Here is a 20,754-nt window from a genome sequence, read left to right as displayed (position 1 = left end):
TAATGGTTAGTGGTTGACAGTAGAACTCGCATAACAAAAAGTCGATATAGGATCCATGCTGGCACCCTCTCAGTTTGTTTTTAGTGGAACATAAATAAATATGTGCATATAATATGGACTTATGTAACTACAGATGTTTTTCCCAAAGTATGGAAGCAGCCTGGAGGAGTAGCTGGCCCCCATTCCATGCCATACAGCTAGAAATATAATTATTACTATCAGAATTTATATAATTATTATCGTCATTTAGTAAGGGATCAAAAGTTAATTTTCACTTGCTTTGTTTCCTGAATCAGTAAGTAGGATTCCAATAGGAATAAGATGTGAGTGCACATAACTGTCAAAATCATAGAAAGCTAATTACTGAATACAGAATTAACGATGGGGGAGGAAGATTTTTCCTCACTAAAGAAATGAAAAATACATCATTCCTTACATTTCACAAAATTGGTAGATTTTTAAAAAATTGATAGATTTAAAATTTTAGACTTCCTTATTGAGTTGTTTCTATTATATATTCTACATTGAGCAGATAAAAGTAAGCATAATAATAACACAGATAGCAAGTCCAGATCTATATATATATTGAAACACCACAGACACACCATTTTAGAGATGTTTCTCTTCATTGCAACCAAACTAGCCACACTGAAGAATATGATTGAAAGACTGTCCTGAGTCTTGTCTTTTCTACATTTTGACCAATTCTATTATTGTAACAAATACAAGTTTGATATGTATCACCCAGATAGACATATATACACACACCTAAACACACATTCATGTTGGTAAATACGCAAATAAGTATCTATGCATTTAGGTATTTATGTATTATAGTTATTATTTTCAAAATGAAGACTGATTTCCCAAAAAATATCTAAACTGAAAGTCATAATTTAAAGTTATCAAAATGAAGAGAACATGGAGGTTGGATTGATTACAAAATTAATCTTCTGCCTCTGAAAGAATAACAGGTTGACATTTTAAAAACTCATTTTGAGGGAAAAAGAACAGATTGAGAAAATCTCCACATAATCTCTGAAAGGATATCGTTTTCAATGAGCATGAATTACTTTTCATTTTATGCAAGGTTTTTTTTTAACTACTGCAGTATTTTCTGTTATATTGAGTTATAACCCCCTACCCATAGAAGCAGCTTTTGATTTGATTTTCATTGCCTTGGGCAAGCATGATTGAGGACCCATAAGACTGTGGAAGATGTTGATTGATTCTTTTGATCCTAGGAGATAATAGAAAGTGTTTAAATTGGTTGTGTTAAAATATCTGAGGATGAATTGGGACTTTAGGCAAATTGCACAGATTTTTAATCTTCGATTTGTTCACATTTGTAACATAGGAAACAGAAAAGATTTGTATCTCTTCTTGTCAAATTCCTTTCTGCTTCACATCAATCACTTTTTTTTTTTCCTCTTCACCTTTTCAGTTCTGACGTAACTCCTTTATTCCTAGAATGAGAAGCCTTTGGGTCTTATTTAAATTTAAAAAGATAGCAAGGTCACACATAAAGCCAAACCAAAGTCACAGGTAGATTAGAGATCAGGCCAAAGTGAAGATTTTTAAAAAGTTAGTGGCAAAATGAAAAGTGAACCTTTGCATTTCTCTTTAGGAGCCAAAAGTGTTAACAAATACATCACTGTCTTGGGTAGTACGGCAAAACTTCTCAACAGAGCTGTGGGGACATTTTGCTGTCTTAGGAGTTTCTCACTCAGTTGAATAGTTGGGAGATTTGTTAGATAATGTGTTAATATCAATATGTAAAGTACTGACATGTATAAATTAATTTCTTCTATCATATAAACTAGAGAAGATCTAAGGTTATAATGATAAAAAACCTCACCCCAGATTAATGACAGTGATACAAAAGGAATTCATTGAGGACAAAGAAGGCATCACTGAATTCTGTAACCCAGGCTTTATTTTTCCTTTGACTTCCCTGCATAAGTTTTAAGATTCTATTAAAATTTAGAGTAATCACTACTCATTTCTACACGGGAATATTTTAGTGATGGAAACATCTATTGGTGTTTGGAAAGGATGGGTTCTGAGTATGTGTTTTCATAGCATTTTCCATGAAAAATTGTCACTTGATTAGCTCAGAGAAAAGAAGAATGCAAAGAGGCTGGTGGAGATTACTGGGAGGATGCTGGTGGACAAAGACAGATCTAGGGACAACTGTAAGGATATCTCATTCACAATCAGATTATAAGGGATCTCTTTATTCTTATTTACTCTGTATTACATGCAGAAAAATGTAAAAAACACTGCTTTAGTGAGAAATGAATACATTCTGGAGATAAGCAAAACAGGTTTGAGTTTCTGTTAAGACTTCCTGACTGTATGAACTTGCACTCCAGTCTGAGTGACAAGAGCAAGACTTCATCTCAAAAATATATATATATATATATATAAATTATTTTTGAATTCCAATTTATTTGTAACTTGTGACATTTTGCACCACTAAATATTTCTTTAATTGATAACAAGTAACTATTGGAAACACAGTGCCCAATATACACAGCTCTCCAAGTCTTTGGTTTATGTGTAAACTGGAGAGACTACTTTTTGTAAATTCTATAATCTTATTTTTGTAAAGTTAATCTGTTTTGAATTCTTAAATGAAATAATTCATAAAATTTAATAATTCAAATAATTTATTTCATAAATTATGAAATAATTCATAATTTAAAAATTCCCAACACAGACAGACACTTTTTGTGTACCCCCACATGGTACTGTGTAGCATCAAGCACATTCTTAGGCATGCTCATAAATATTAACTCATTTAAATTCTTCAATAATTCCATGAGATAGATAACATTATTCTCCCACTTTAAGATAGAGAAAATGAGATACAGAAAGATTAAATGACTTGCACAAGATCATATGCAAAAAGATAAGACCAGGATTGGACCAATATATTCATATTATTAAACACTAGCTGTACTACCCTACTGTTCAACAAATAGTTCCCAAGCTCTAAGCCCTCAGTAAGCCTCACACCATGAAGCAGCTATGTCAATATGAATCTTTGAAGCTTTATAATTGATTAGTACAATTTTGAAATACTTTTTCTCTTTAGTGTACATTGATTTTGTGTCACTTCTCTGGGAGATATAGTTAAAAGGAAGTTTTATTAGGTCGGTGCAAAAGTAATTGCAGTTTCTGCCATTACTTCTAATGGCAAAAAAAAAACCAATTAATTTTGCACCAACTTAAAATTTTGTAATTGAAAATAAAGTAGTTAAAAGTTAATCTCACCATCACAGAAAGACTGAAATAAATACTGTAAGACATGAAACATGCCATTTCTCTAGGCCTCATATCCTTGTCCACAGCATTTCTTCCTATCAAAACCTTTATATCTTCTTTTCTTTGCAGCATTATTTAAAGAAGAGCTTTACTTCAGAATTTAGAATTTAAAATATAAAGTTTAGATCATGTCCAAATTTTCCGCATTCATAGTATCAAAATTTTCACAAAAAGAAAGAGTAAATGGCCCTTTGAAAATACATAAATTATATGCTGGGCACAGTGGCTCACGCCTGTAATCCCAGCACTTTGGGAGGCTGAGGCAGGTGGATTGCCTGAGGTCAGGAGTTCAAGGCCAGCCTGGCCAATATGGTGAAACCACGTCTCTACTAAAAATACAAAAATTAGCCAGGCAGGGAGGCAAGCACCTGTAATCCCAGATAGGAGGCTGAGGCCGCAGAATCACTTGAACCCGGGAGGTGGAGGTTGCAGTGAGCCAAGACCACACCATTGCACTCCAGTCTGAGTGACAAGAGCAAGACTTCATCTCAAAAAAATATATATATATATAAATTATTTTTGAATTCCAATTTATTTGTAACTTGTGACATTTTGCACCACTAAATATTTCTTTAATTGATAACAAGTAACTATTGGAAACACAGTGCCCAATATATGTGACCAAAGAAAAGACCTGTAAAATGGATTCATGTTTTCCTTTTATTTCTACAATGATATAATAGAGAAAATCTGCATGGAAAAAAAATTCAATAAATTATATGAAGACTAACAGGTTAAAATGATGCTCTTTCCACGAGAACTTGGTACCTTATACAATCTTATTTTGTGTGTGTGCAGAAGAATTTTGAATTCCTTCAACTCTAGAAAAATCTCACATTCTAAAATTGCCTGTTTAATCATTACATCTAGTTATAAACATGGCAATAACACTATCTGAACAAATCTCTCTTATGTAGCATGGTGTTTATTTTTATGTGTCAACTTGCCTGGACCACATGGCTCCCTGATATTTGATTAAATATTATACTAGGTGTATCTGTGAGGATGTTTCTGGATGAGTTTAACGTTTGAATCAGTAGGCTGAGTAGAGAAGTTTGCCCTCTACAAAGTGGGTAGACCTCATTCAATCTGCTGAAGATCTGAATAGAGCAAAAGGCTGTGCAAGAGAGAATTCACTCTCTCCGCCTAACAGTCTTAGAGTTGAGAGAAAGGTCTTCTCCAGCCTTCAGACTTGAACTGGAACTTATACCATTGGCTCTCAGATTGTGGATCTTGGGATTTCTCAGCCTCCATAATCTATGTGCCAATTACTTATAACAACTCTCTTGGTTGTTTCTCTGCAAAACCCTGACTGATACATGTAGTAAGACTTACACTATATCATTGCCTGTGAAATTAGGATTTTTATAAAAAGTTTACATTCTGTTTGTAATTTTTATTTCTTCTTATTGCTTAACATATTCCTGTGAGTCAATGAAGTTTTCCTAAACATGATATTTTCATGACCTAAGTGTAATTAATTTAGGTCACATAAGAGTCAATGATAAACACTCTATGTCATGAATCTAAAATTAGGTATATATCAAATAAGGAATATGATAAGTTTGGGTCTCTTTTTCCTTATTCTTTTATTTTTTAACCTTCAATTTATTAATTAAGGACATGACATGTGGGGTTAGGAGGACTTAAACTTAAATTTCTTTTCCCCCTTCACATAAATGTGTGACCTCTGTGGACACGATTTCCTCATCTTAAAAAGGTGCAATAATATTCACCTCATGTGGTTGTGCAGAATACATGAGATCTTGGAAAGAAAGTTCCTTGTGCCTGGCACATAATAAGCAAATAGTCAATGGCAGCTTTCCAAATGAATAGTTATACAAATTATGTTAAATTAGAAAGCATAGGTGAATCAGTACCTCATTGCAGATTAAGATCATTTTATCTATGTACAGTAGTGGTTTCTTTGTCAAGTCTAACGAGACATGTTAGCGTGGCCACGAAGAACACAGATTTTGAGTTGTCTCAGGTTCAACACCTACTATCTGTGAACTTTTGAATAAGTTGCTTAACTTCCATACATCTCATTTAAATAATACCTACTTCACTAAGCAGTTGTGAAAATCAGATGAGATAATGCATGATGAAGTATTTAGAGCAGCAAACTATTATGATCTTTATTATTATAAATCCTCTATGTGAAAGATGACCTATAATATTCACTTTAAAAGGATAATTGACATTTTTTTTCCATTCCATTATGTCTCATGTAGAAGTAACAAGTTGTAGAATATCAAGGGTAGCTATCCACACTGAGCACAAGCAATAATGAGGGACGATACTAACAGGAATGTAAAAGGATAATAACACTCACTAATAATAAATTATCTCTTTATTATCACCATGTCCTAGCAATTCTAAATAGTCCTCCTACTGCAGTAGACTGCTTCTACTCCCTCACCCACCTGGGTCTACCACTGGTCGCAAATTGCTAGTGTAGTTTCTTTATTCTTTTCTCTATATTTAACCTTTACTCTAGTTTCATTTATCTAAATTATAATGATCATTACATAGTGAGTCTGTTAAAGTACACACAGAAATTTAGTTATTTCTTTATATAAAGAAAAATTCCATAGCAATTCATTTTCAAACTATTTTCATCAGACACATTGAATTCCTTCATTCCTAATGACAAAACCATTGCTCTATTGAATTGTAAATTTGTTAATAAATGAGATATATTTTTCTAAGTGTAAAAACAATATGACTTTGGGAAAAATCCAAAATTCGAAATATGGCAATTCTCCCAACCTGAAACTATTTCAAACAGTTGAAATTCCATTCAGGTCCTTCACAGGAAGTAAGAAATTCAGTGTTTGACTTGCCACATATTTCTTCTGTAATCTTCAATGTTTCTGCCTTAGTTTAATAGGTACAATATGTCTGACTTAGAATGTCTGCCTTAGGATGTCCTCTCATTCAAAATGTATTCCTTAAGAAAAAGAGACTGCTAGGGAGTGAACCTCAGTAGAATATATACAATGGTTTTAAAAAATAAAATAACTATTTTCTTTCTCATAAATGTTAGGGGAAACAGAAGTAGTATTTGTGGTTATTCTAAAATAACATACTCATATAAATGTTTGTTTTCTACCTCTATAACTTTAAAAATAAATGCTTATTGAAGTTTTTAAAATAAAAATATCAAATATCATAATATTTGCTGCAGATTTCACTATCTGGTCCAAACATGCACATATTCAGATAATACAAAATCATTCTGAAATTACAGTGTTATCATGACATATATTCTTGCATTTTTCATGATATTCAGGCAAGAATTTGAGGAGTTAAATATATATAAATATTATACTTGTAACAAAAGGATAATGTACTTGAATTGTCATGTCACTGCAAGTCTAAACTATGATATATTACAACAGTTCAATCACAAATATTGTGTAATTGTCTGTAGATTACTGCATGATTTACTTCATTTTTCTCCGTATATTGGTAAATATATATTCAGTTTAAAGAAATAAAAAAGGTAAAGATAATAAATATTAGTATACTCTTCTTCAATATCTATATTACACTTGTGTTTTATGCTGCCTTTGCTTGAGTAATTCTCAATAAAATTTCCCAAACTGTATTCCTACTGTTATTAGAACACATTCTTTTCTAAACATCTCCTTTTGTCTATACTTTATTTGAATGTTGGCCTTATTTTGTCAAAAACACATCAGCAAGAGAGTTTGAGGACATATATTTATAACTAATGTAAAATTTGACTTATTATCCAAGAGTAAATTATTATTTTGTATGATTTACTATTCTAGAATTTCAAATATCAGTGCTTGGAACATTTTTAAGGTAGTATTAAAACATTCACAGAATTTTTTTATGTTAGCTTCATTTAAAATGTAGTTTTATAGACTGAACATTACAACATGGCTCAAGTCTATTTTGCCTAGATATTTAGACACGCATGTTCATTGGCTAGGAAACATGCTTATTTCATTTTGCAAAGAATCTGTAATTCTTAGAAACACAAAGTTTTTGTTTTGTTTTAACAATTCCCATGAGAAATCATCATGATTTTAGTAATAGTGCATTAATGTAGAAACCTTAATGTTAACCTTCATGTAAAAATAAATTTATTTTATGCTTTTGGAAAATATAGTGTCAAGCATGCTAGTGAGGAATCACATCTTAAGACTAGTTAGAGCTGTTTTTTTTTATTTGCTCTTCTTGCATGTGAGAAACAACCAGGCATTTAATAAGGGTTTTAAATGTCTCTAATGTTTAAGTGTTTTCACTTCTTTTCAAGATACTCTTCTGGGCTCAGGATGAATACACAAGAAACATTTGGAGTCATGCAGGAAGTTAATACAAATATACAGATGACTGTAAGACAGGCCATGTACTATGTCTGTAATAGAGTAAAAGGAGTATCAGGGTTTAAAGGAAAGGCAGATTTTATGAAGCTCAAGGAGGAGGTGTCACTTGAAATGAGCCTTGAAATATAAATATCTGACTTGTGAAAATGGTGGAAAAAAGTGGCCAAAAGCAAGAAGATCAGGATAAAGAGAAAAGCCACTTCTTTTACAGAGTGATGACAAATAAGCTGATGATAGATGTAAGCCAGGTTCATTTGTTCTTGCATACCAGGGCTATGCTTGCACTGATATCTGTATTTCAGGAATTCTCAACTCTGTGTGTGTGGGAGCGAGCAGCTCTGTGTGTGTGGTAGAGCAGACAAGATGAACAATTACTGTATGTACAAAGCAATCCATGCGTTTTGATCAAAACAAAACAAAAAAACAACGTAAAATAAAAAATGCAAGGAAGTAAGATGAATATTGCTACTGATTATAATAAATCCTGAACATCATAACTAATTCATATTATGTCACTGATAGTTGGACACTTGGAGCTGTGTAATGGATAACATGACTGGTGGGTTATGTGCAATTTTTGAATTTTATTTATGTTTTTGTTACCGCCTGTCTTTTCTTTCTTTCGTTTCTACTCAAGAAAAGCACTTCAGAAGGCAAGGGAATAAGTGTAATATAATGTGCACATTTAATTAATTTTTAAAAAGGAAAATCATTCACAACTTTTAGACTTTAATTATAATTGCTAACTTATCATCAAAGATATACTTCATGATTGGTTATAATATGCTAGAATAGTCTGACACGGTCTGGGAAGCAGAGACAATAGGGAGAGACTGTAGATTTTCTTCTTTTTAAGATGAGGTAATATAATGGAAATTGTGCTTTGGATATGCGATTCTGATTTGTGTGGAAGGGATCTGACTGGGGAGTATTTGGCTCTCTAGAGAGAGGGACTGAGAAACAGAATCATGCTGGAGGCTGTGGATATAGAAAAGAAGGAATGTCACTTAAAAATGGAAACTGTAGGAGTAGTCCATTAATGACAGGTAAGAATCCAAGAACATTCTACAGGTAGGTTAATTACAGCATAATAGTCAACAGAAATAAGACACTTAGAAGTAGCAGACAGGTGGGACAAGATATCAGAACAACAAAGAGACTGAGACGGCCAGTGGCCAGAAGAACATTGAGTTCAAATCTGGAGAGCGAGGCATAGCTATTTATATTGAAAAGGTAATAGTTACGGAGATAGACAAAAGGAACAGCGGATAATAAGAAAAGAAGGCTGAGGACTAATTATTAATCTAAGTTATTTATACCTATTTTTTATTTAGAACAAAGAGAAAGAGGACTAAAAATACACCAAAAAAACATTTGGGAAGAAGAAAACATGCAGAATATGGTTCGAAATAATCTAAAGTAAAGTAAATTTAAAACAGAAGAAAGTGAAAACTTATAAAAAGATGCAGAAAGTCTAGATTTTAAAATGAGAAAAAGCCACTGATCAATTAGCTACTTATGGCAACATTTGGAAAAGCTGATAGCAAATAATAATTGAGCACTTGCTATGTACTAGAAATTGTGCTAGGGTCTGAGATGATAAGCTTAGGGAAAATAAAGAAAATATAATAATAAAAATAAATGATTGTTGAACCCAAATTTTTTAAATCTTAGTAGAGATGACGAAAAAGAAGCAAGCATTACGAAGTAATTAAAAATCAAAGATATCAAAGAAATGTGTACATATTAAGTAGAAGAAAGAAATAGATTTGAAGCTTGAAGACATCTTTGTTTCTCTGTACATATGTATAATTATTTGAAAAAATATTTAGTTTTTATCTTAACCAAAGCCCATTATCTAGTTGGTAGTTATCTTGTTTGCTCTAGATGTATTACCTGAGTGGCATGGAATCAGGACAACTATGTAATTTGTAGAGCCCCCTGTTCAAAAATAATTAGGAATCTCAAGACAGTAACAGTAGAGCATTAAACCAAGTGTGGGGTTTGTTATGGTCTGAATGTTCGCGTCCCCTGCCAGATTCATATATTAAAATCCTACCCCACCAGGTGATAGTATTAGGAGGTTGGACTTTTGGGGAGGTAATTAGGTCATGATGGTAGAGCCCTCATGATTGGGATTAGTGTTCTTAAAAAGACCTTAGAGAGTTAGCTAGTATCTTTCACCATGTGAAGACATAGCAAGAAAGCACTATCTATGAACCAGAAAGCAGGCCCCCACCAGACAGTGAATCTGCTGGCGCCTTGAACTTGGACTTCCCAGCCTCCAGAACTGTGAGAAATAAATGTTTGTTGTGTATAAGACACTCAACTTGTGGTATTTTGTTACAATGGCCCAAACGCACTAAGACTGGGTCCTTTTGAGCATAAGGCCCTTCACAGGATTTGTGCCCATGAATGCAGTACTGTATGGAATTCATTCTACCAACACCATTGCTCCTTTTCAGCCTGTATTGCAGTTCCTCTCTTTATTGATCTCTTTATGTTGAGGTGCCTAGGACCACAGGCCTTACCCTCTGTTCTATTCACACTCATTTCATGGAAAGCCCAGTCAGTTTCAGAGCTTTCCAAACTGAGTATGCAATAAATCTCAAAGCTTTATATCCAGGCTAGGCTTTTCTCCAGAATCTTAAACTCTTATTATATCCAAGTGCTAACTACACCTCTCCATCTTGCTGTTCAAAAGACAATTCAAGTTCAGTGTCTCAACACTTCATCTCATGTTCAACTTCTCATTTCTCCCTCATACCTGCTCCCCCTACAGTTCTGCACATCACATTGACGGCATCACCAAAGTTCCAATTTCTCAGAGCCAAAAGAAAATACCAAAGTGTTTTTACATTTATTTCTATTTGAAATATATTTCTAATCTATCATCTTCTATGATCTGTATCCAAAATATATCAGAATCTGAATTTTTCTTAGTATTTGACCATGAATTTTCTAATTGCCATCTTCTCTTCAACTGCCATCACTGTAGTTGCTGCTTGGCTGAGCTCATTGCTTCTAGCCTTAGCCTCCTCAACCTATTCTCAACAGAGTAGTCAGAATGATTCTCATAAAGCCTCATGCAGATGAAATCATTCCTCCAAGCTTTACATGGCTCCCATTTATCTTGAAGTTTAAAAAGTCCTTAAAATGTCTGGCAATACCCTATGAGATCTGACCTCTTGCTATGTTCTTATATTTTCTCCTATTAATTTTCAGTTCTTCCTAGTCCTGTCCACCCTACTTGAGTTCCTTCCCTACTAAGAAACACTCTCTCAGAATATCTGCACAATTACTTCCTCACATCTTTCAAATCTTGTCATATCTCACCCTTTCAATAAGGCCTATCCTGACATCCTCATCTGAAATTGAAACAACTCTTTGGACTTCCTCTCCCCATTGCCTCAGTCTCCCTTACTCTGCTTTATTTTATTTTTCTGTATTTTTTTCACAGCCCTCATTAGTTTGTAAAATTTCAAGCTTTTTGTCTCTCTTCCTCTACTAAAATAAATACTCCACTAGGACAGAGATCTTTGTTTTGCTTCATACTGCATCTAAAGCATCTACAAGTACAGCATCTGGCACATAGCTAGTGCTCAATAAATAGCTGTTGAATAAAGGGATAATAAAGTAAGCAAATACATGGAAGGAACAATATGCTAACTATGCAGCTTAGTATCCTGTGGAATTATTATAAACTGAGCAATTGGAAAGAAATAAATTCTATAGCTCTATGAAAACCTGATAAGCACAGGATAAAATTACACATATGCTATTTTACTGTTATTTCTAGTGATGGCAGTCATAAAATGTACACTTATTTGGGGACATCAAATTAATTTAGTTCTATATTAAATGTTTCTCACTTTATCCTTTTGTTTTCAATAACTTAAATATCAATAAATGTATTTCCTTATGGGTATTATTTCTAACATTTAAATTTTTGACCTCCAAAACAGCAGGAATTGATTAACATTTAACAACATGGAAATGTGAAGAAATGAGAAAATTAATTATTGCACCTCATAACTCAGAGCGTATGGCTCAGTTTTCATGCGTCATGTAAAGGCTTTAGACTTCAGAGAATCTATTTAAATTTTGTATTCTTACACACTGGAATGGTAAATAATGGGAAAGGACAAAAAGAACTCAATTCAACCCTATTCAAAGACCCAGTGATCACTGAAGTTTTATGCAAATAAATAGTCAGAAAAAATGGCATAATCTTCAATCATCCTCATTAAGGCAACAACAACAAAAGTCAAGTAACCATTGTTTAAATGGCATTCTTGCCTAATTTCCTATCATCCACTTTATATTCTGATATAAAAGAGAGAATTTGGGCTTCAAGGAGAATGAAAAACAGCATCATTTAAAGGTTTACACAATGTAGAGTTAGAGATGCTATTACTGGGATGATTCTTTTAAAAATACAACACTTATTATGCCATTATTTTGCTGAAAATTCTGCAATGGTTCCACTCTGTGATCACAATCAAAGCCAAAGTCATCACAATGCTCATGGCTCTATACATTTGGGCCTTCTTTACCTGTGACCTAATTTCTACCATGTTTCTCATCTTTATCTGCTCCCATCACCTTGACCTTGTTGCTGCTTCTTCAATATTTCAGACACTAGGGCCCTTATGGTGGTGGTTTCTCTTCTGGAATATTCTTGCCCTCAACATCTGCATAGCAATTCCATTAACTCCTTCAATACATGCACCATTTCCAATTATTGCTTTCTTAATGAGCTGATGAATATACAAACACATAAACATGTATTTAATACTAGACATCTTTTGTGCTTAATGATAAATGCTAGATGCATTCCCAGTAAAGAAAAAAACAAAAATGTCCACCATAACCACAATTACTACAAATTATTGTGGAAGTATTAGCTAATTCAATTGTGTGCACACATCCACACACACACACATACACAAACACATCTGTGTATTTAATTACTGCTATTGGAAGATATTTACTTAAAAATCTAACAGTATCATTCTAGAAAGGGAATCTTTTAAAATTAATTTAGCAAGCATCAGAAATTTTCTGAATTTATGTTAGTACTTTAAAAAAACTGTAATGAATGCTAATAAATATACTTCAGAAATTAACAAGAGTTATTTAAAGGAAACAAGAAATCTCTAGAGAACATAAAGTAAAACTCAACCAAATTAAAAGACTATTATAAAATAATAAAATAAGAGACTCAATCATATAAGGAAGTCAATTTTCTTAAAGCCAATCTATTATAGAAATTTAATAATATCTTAGTCAAAATCTCATATCACAAAATAATCTTATAGTTACTGTAAAAGAGTATGTAACAATTATCATAAAAATATGCAAAAAAGAGTAATGATTATGTTCTTTTCCTACCAAATACTAAAATAGATTATAAAACTGCAATACTAAACATTTATGACACTAAGTTTTTCTTTTAATTCTGTAAATTAGACTACTTGCCCACTTACTAAAGTCTTTATTATCCACATTTATTAGTTTTTGTTAATTAAGTGGAGACTTCTAAGTATAGAGTCATATTATCTGCAAAGAACAATTTATACTTTTTCTATCCAATTTTTATGCCTTATTTTTTCCTCTTGTCAAAATGCACTAGTTCATATTTTCAAAATTATTTAGTAATAATGGCAAAAATGGACATTCTCTGCCTTGTTGCTAAATTGTGAAAATGCTTTCTATATTTCCTTATGAATTATTGAATACTTGCTTGCTTTGTGTTCAAAGAGATAAATTTACCTACACATCTATCTATTCTTAATATTGTAGCGGTTTTTATTTTTCTGTAAGAACAGATGTTAATTTTCTTATATTTTCAGCATTTATAGAAGAAAAAAATCAGTACTTTTTGTCTTGCTAGATTAACATGGTTCTTATACAATTTCCCAGTATTTGCTTCCAGGGAAGCACCCTAGTTGATTGTTGCCTATTATTCTTTCAATGACATTTTAATTTAATTGCAATTTGTATAGCGATGTGGGAATGCAATGGTATCCAGATGTGAGATATCTTTACTGTTTGCTATATGTTTTATTTCTACTGGATTTGGTATCAATGTTTTAATTGTTTTACCAACAATTATTTAGAAGCTTTTAGAAAATCTTCCCTGGAGCTTTTAATTTTTAAAGCTTTGACAGAATTAACTTTCAAGTGCTCACTTTGGCACCACATATACTAAAATTGGAACAAGACAAAGAAGATTAGCATGGCCCCTGTGCAAGGATGACATACAAATTCATGAAGCCTTCCATACTTTTCCAACACCAAAATTCAGGAAATGCAGAGAACCCCAATAAGATACTTCACAAGAAGATCATCCCCAAGACACATAGTCATCAGATTTTCCAAGGTGAAAATGAAAGAAAAAAATGTTGAAGGTAGCTAAAGGAAAAGGTCAAGTTAAAAGGAAGGGAAGCCCATCAGACTAACAGCAGGCCTCTTAGCAGAAACCCTGCAAGTGATGAGACAGAGAGCCAGTATTTAACATTCTTAAAGAAAAGAAATTCCAGGATTGCTGGCAAGATTGCCAAATAGGAACAGCTCTGGTATGCAACTCACAGCAAGACTGATGCAAAAGGCAGGTGATTTCAGCATTTCCAACTGAGGTACCCGGTTTATCTCATTGGGACTGGTTGGACAGTGGGTGCAGTCCAAGGAGGGTGAGCCAAAGCAGGGTGGGGCTATGCCTCACCCGGGAAGTGCAAGGGGACGGGGAACTCCCTCTCCTAGCCAAGAGAAGCCATTAGGGACCGTACCTTGCACTCCAGCCCAGATACTGCGCTTTTCCCACAACCTTCGCAACCCACAGACCAGGAGATTCCCTCCGGTGCCTACACCACCAGGGCCCTTGGTTTCCTGCACAAAACTGGACGGCCGTTTCGGCAGACACTGAGCTAGCCACAGGAGTTTTGTTTGTTTGTTTGTTTTTTCATACCCCAGTGGCACCCAGAAAGCCAGAGAAATAGAACGATTCACTCCCCTGGAAAAGGAGTTGAAGCCAGGGAGCCAAGTGGTCTGGCTTGGCGGGTCCCACACCCATGGAACCCAGCAAGCTAAGATCTACTGACTTGAAATGCTCGCTGCCAGCACTGCAGTCTGAGCACAACCTGAAACGCTCAAGCCTGGTTGGGGGAGGGGCGTGTGCCATTGCTGAGGCTTGGGTAGGCAGTTTTACTCTCACTGTGTGAACAAAACTTCCGGGAAGTTCAAACTGGGCGGAGCCAACCACAGCTCAACAAGGACTTTGCGGCCAGACTGGCTGTCTAGATTCCCTCCTCTCTGGTGCAGGGCATCTCTGAAAAAAAGGCAGCAGAGCCAGTCAGGGACTTATAGATAAAAATCCCACCACTCTGGAACAGAGCACCTGGGGGAAGGCGGGGTTGTGGGCAAAGCTTCAGTAGACTTAAATGTCCCTGCCTGGCAGCTATGATGAGAGAACTGGATCTCCCAGCACAGCATTCGAGCTCTGGTAAGAGACAAACTGCCTCAAGTGGGTCACTGACCCCCATGTATCCTGACTGGGAGACACCTTCCAGTAGGGGCCGACAGACACCTCATACAAAAAAGCTCTGGTTGGCATCTGGCAGCTACCCTTCTGGAACAAAGCTTCCAGAGGAAGGAACAGGCAGCAATCTTTGCTGTTCTGCAGCCTCCACCAGTGATACCCAGGCAAAAAGGGTCTGGAGTGGACCTCCAGCAAACTCCAGCACACCTGCCTCAGAGGGGCCTGACTGTTAAAAGGAAAACTAACAAACAGAAAGGAATAGTATCAAACTCAACAAAAGGGACATCCACTCAGAGACCCCCTCCAAAAGTAACTGACATCAAAGACCAAAGGTAGGTAAATCCATGAAGATGGGGAGAAACCAGCGCAAGAAGGCTGAAAATTGCAAAAATCAGAACACTTCTTCTCCTGCAAAGGATCACAACACCTCAACAGCAAGGGAACAAAACTGCACAGAGAAGGAGTTTGACAAATTGACAGAAGTAGGCTTCAGAAGTAATAACAAACTCCTCCAAGCTAAAGGAGCATGTTCTAACCCAATGCAAGGAAGCTAAGAACCTTGAAAACAGGTTAGACACATTGCCAACCAGAATGACCAGCTTAGAGAAGAACATAAATGACCTGATGGAGCTGAAAAACATAGCATGAGAACTTCGTGAAACATACACAAGTATCAATAGCTGAATCGATCAAGCAGAAGAAAGGATATCAGAGATTGAAGGCCAACTCAATGAAATAAAGTGAGAAGACAAGATTAGAGAAAAAAGGATGAAAAGAAACGAACAAAGTCTCCAAGAAATATGGGATTATGTGAAAAGATCAAATCTACATTTGATTGGTGTACCTGAAAGTGACCCAGAGAATGGAACCAAGTTGGAAAACACCTCGGGATATTAGCCAGGAGAACCTCCCCAGTCTGGCAAAGCAGGCCAACATTGAAATTCAGGAAATATAGAGACAACACAAAGATATTCCCCAAGAAGAGCAACACCAAGACATATAATCATCAGATTCACCAAGGTTGAAATGAAGAAAAAAATGTTAAGGGCAGCCAGAGAGAAAGATCAGGTAACCACAAAGGGAAGCCCATCAGACTAACAGCAGATCTCTTGGCAGAAACCCTACAATCTAGAAGAGAGTGGGGGCTAATAGTCAACATTTGTAAAGAAAAGAATTTTCAAACCAAAATTTCATATCCAGCCAAATCAAGCTTCATAAGCGAAGGAGAAATAAAATCCTTTACAGACAAGCAAATGCTGAGAGATTTTGTCACCACCAGGCCTGCCTTACACGAGCTCCTGAAGGAAGCACTAAACACAGAAAGGAACAACTAGTACCAGCCACTGCAAAAATATACCAAATTGTAAAGACCATCGTCGCTAGGGAGAAACTGCATCAACTAACGGGCAAAATAACCAGCTAACATCATAATGTCAGGCTCAAATTCACTGACAACAATATTAACCTTAAATGTAAACAGGCTAAATGCCACAATTAAAAGACAAACACTGGCAAATTGGATAAAGAGTCAAGACCCACAGGTGTGCTGTATTAAGGAGACCCAACTCATGTGCAAAAACACCTATAGGCTCAAAATAAAGGGATGGAGGAACATTTACCAAGCAAACGGAAAGCAAAAAAAAGCAGGGGTTGCAATTCTAGTCTCTGATAAAACTGACTTTAAACCAACAAAGATCAAAAGAGTCAAAGAAGGGCATTACATAATGGCAAAGGGATCAATGAAATAAGAAGAGCTAACTATACTAAACATGTATGCATCCAATACAGGAGCACCCAGATTCATAAAGCAAGTTCTTAGAGACCTACAAAGAGACTTAGACTCCCATACAATAATAATGGGAGAATTTAACACCCCACTATCAATATTAGTCAGAACAATGAGACAGAAAATTAACAAGGATATCCAGTACTTGAACTCAGCACTGGACCAAGCGGACCTAATAGACATCAACAGAACCCTCCACCCCAAATCAACAGAATATATGTCCTTCTCAGCACCACATCACACTTATTCTAAAATTGACCACGTAATTGGAAGTAAAACACTCCTCAGTAAATGCAAAAGAACGGCAATCCTAACACACAGTCTCTCAGACCACAGTGCAATCGAATTAGAACTCAGGAATAAGAAACTCACTCAAAACCACACAACTACATGGAAACCGAACAATCTACTCCCAGATGACTACTGGGTAAATAACGAAATCAAAGCAGAAATAAAGATGTTCTTTTAAACCAATGAGAACAAAAACACAACACACTGGAATCTCTGGGACACAACCAAAGCAGTGTTTAGAGGGAAATTTATAGCACTAAATGCCCATGAAAGAAAGCAGGAAAGATCTAAAATCTACACCCTAATATCACAATTAAAAGAACTAGAGAAGCAAGAGCAAACAAATTCAAAAGCTAGCAGAAGATAAGAAATAACTAAGATCAGAGCAGAACTGAAGGAGCTAGAGACACAGAAAACCCTTCAAAAAATCAATGAATCCAGGAGCTGGTTTTTTGAAGAGATTAACAAAATGGATAGACTGCTAGCCAGACTAATAAAGAAGAAAAAAGAGAAGAATCAAATAAATGGAATAAAAAATGATAAAGGGCATATCACCACTGATTCCACAGAAATACAAACTACCATCAGAGAATACTAAACTAGACTATCCAGAAGAAATGGACAAATTCCTGGACACATACATCCTCCCAAGACTAAACCAGGAAGAAGTTGAATCCCTGAATACACCAATAACAAGATCTGAAATTGAGGCAGCAAGTAATAGCTTACCAACCCAAAAAAGACTAGGACCAGATGGATTCACAGCTGAATTCTACCAGAAGTACAAAGAGGAGCTGGTACCAATCCTTCTGAAACTATTGAAACAATAGAAAAAGAGGGAATCCTCCCTAACTCATTTTATGAGGACACCATCATCCTGATACCAAAACCTGGTAGAGACACAACAAAAAAAAAAAAAAAGAAAATTTCAGGCCAATATCCCTGATGAACATCAATGCAAAAATCCTCAATAAAATACTGGCAAACCAAATGCAGCAGCACATCAAAAAGCTCATCCACCACTACCAAGTTGGCTTCATCTCTGGGATGCAAGGCTGGTTCAACATATGAAAATCAGTAAACATAATCCATCATATAAACAGAACCAATAACAAAAACCACATGATTATCTCAATAGATACAGAAAAGAAAAGCCTTCAACAAAATTCAACAGCCCTACATGCCAAAAATTCTCAATGAACTAGGTATTGATGGAACGTATCTCAAAACAATAAGAGCTATGTATGGCAAACCCACAGCCAATATAGTGACTGGGCAAAAACTGGAAAGCATTCCCTTTGAAAACTGGCACAAGACTGGATGCTCTCTCTCACCACTCCTATTCAACATAGTATTGAAAGTTCTGGCCAGGGCAATCAGACAAGAAAGAAAAAAAGGGTATTCAATTAGGAAAAAAGGAAGTCAAATTTATCTCTCTTTGCACATGATGATTGTATATTAAGAAAACCCCATTTTCTCAGCCCAAAATCTCCTTAAGCTGATAAGCAACTTCAGCAAAGTCTCAGGATATAAAATCAATGTGAAAAAATCACAAACATTCCTATACACAAATAACAAACAGCCAAATCATGAGTAAACTCCCATTGACGATTGCTTCAAAGAGAATAAAATACCTAAGAATCCGACTTACAAAGGATGTGAAGGGCTTCTTCAAGGAGAACTACAAACTACTGTTCAAGGAAATAAGAGAGGACACAAACAAATGGAAAAACATTCCATGCTCATGGATAGGAAGAATCAATATGAAAATGGCCATACTGCCCAAAGTAATTTATAGATTCAATGCTACCCCCATCAAGCTACCATTGACTTTCTTCACATAACTGTAAAAAACTACTTTAAATTTCATAAATGAATCAAAAATGAGCCTGCATAGCCAAAACCATCCTAAGCAAAAAGAACAAAGCTGGAGGCATCATGCTAACTGACTTCAAACTATACTACAAGGCTACAGTAACAAAAACAGCATGGTACTTGTGCCAAAACAGGTACATAGACAAATGGAACAGAACAGAGGCCTCAGAAATAACACCACACGTCTACAACCATCTGAACTTTGACAAACTTGACAAAAACAAGAAATGGGGAAAGGATTCCCTACTTATTAAATGGTGTTGAGAGAACTGGCTAGCCACATGCAGGAAGTGAAACTGGATCTCTTCCTTAAACCTTACAAAGAAATTAACTCAAGTTGGATTAAAGACTTAAACATAAGACCTAAAACCATAAAAACCTTGAAGTCCTGAATGGCAATACCATTCAGAACATAGGCATGGGCAAGGACTTCAAGACTAAAACACCAAAAGCAACGGCAACCAAAGCCAAAATTGACAAATGGGATCTAATTAAAATAAAGAGCTTCTGCAAGCAAAAGAAACTATCAGCAGAGTGAATAGACAACCTACAGAATGGGAGAAAATTTCTGCAATCTACCCATCTGACAATGGGATAATATCCAGAATTGACAAAGAACTTAAAGAAATTTACAATAAAAAAAACATATCAAAAAGTACGTAAAGGATATGAACAGAAATTTCTCAAAAGAAGACATTTATGCAGCCAACAAACATGAAAAAAATCTCATCATCACTGGTCATTAGAGAAATGCAAATCAAAACCACAATGAGGTACCATCTCAGGCCAGTAATAATGGCAATCATTAAAAAGTCAGGAAACAACAGATGCTGGAGAGGATGTGGAGAAATACAAACACTTTTACACTGTTGGTGGAAGTGTAAATTAGTTCAACCATTGTGGAAGACAGTGTGGTGATTCCTTAAGGATCTAGAACTAGAAATACCATTTGATCCAGCCATCCCATTACTGGGCATGTACCCAAAGGATTATACATCATTCTACTGTAAAAACACATGCACACATATGTTTATTGCAGCACTGTTCACAATAGCAAAGACTTGGAACCAACCCAAATGCCCATCAATAATAGACTGGATAAAGAAAATGCGTCACATATACACCATGAAATACTATGCAGCCATAAAAAAGGATGAATTCATGTCCTTTGTAGGGACATGGATGAAGCTGGAAACCATCATTTTCAGCAAACTAACACAAGAACAGGAAACCAAACACTGCATGTTCTCACTCATAAGTGGGAGTCGAACAAGCAATGGGGAAACGATTCCCTATTTAATAAATGGTGCTGGGAAAAATGGCTAGCCATATGTAGAAAGCTGAAACTGGATCCCTTCCTTACACCTTATACAAAAATCAATTCAAGATGGATTAAAGACTTAAATGTTAGACCTAAAACCATAAAAACCCTAGAAAAAACCTAGGCATTACCATTCAGGACATAGGCATGGGCAAGGACTTCATGTCTAAAACATCAAAAGCAATGTCAACAAAAGACAAAATTGACAAATGGGATCTAACTAAACTAAAGAGCTTCTGCACAGCAAAAG

General features: G+C 35.3%; 1 non-coding gene across 1 annotated transcript; it reads left to right on the top strand.

Moving 5' to 3' along the window:
• Positions 1 to 13,877: 13,877 nt before the first annotated feature.
• Positions 13,878 to 13,984, top strand: LOC115934732 (U6 spliceosomal RNA). Its single transcript, XR_004070495.1, has one exon. It is a non-coding gene; the product is annotated as a U6 spliceosomal RNA (small nuclear RNA).
• The last annotated feature ends 6,770 nt before the right edge of the window (positions 13,985 to 20,754 follow it).

This window comes from Gorilla gorilla, chromosome 4, assembly GCF_029281585.2.
Source record: "Gorilla gorilla gorilla isolate KB3781 chromosome 4, NHGRI_mGorGor1-v2.1_pri, whole genome shotgun sequence".
Classification (NCBI taxonomy): Eukaryota; Metazoa; Chordata; class Mammalia; order Primates; family Hominidae; genus Gorilla; species Gorilla gorilla.
This window is presented reverse-complemented; position numbering and strand designations above follow the sequence as displayed.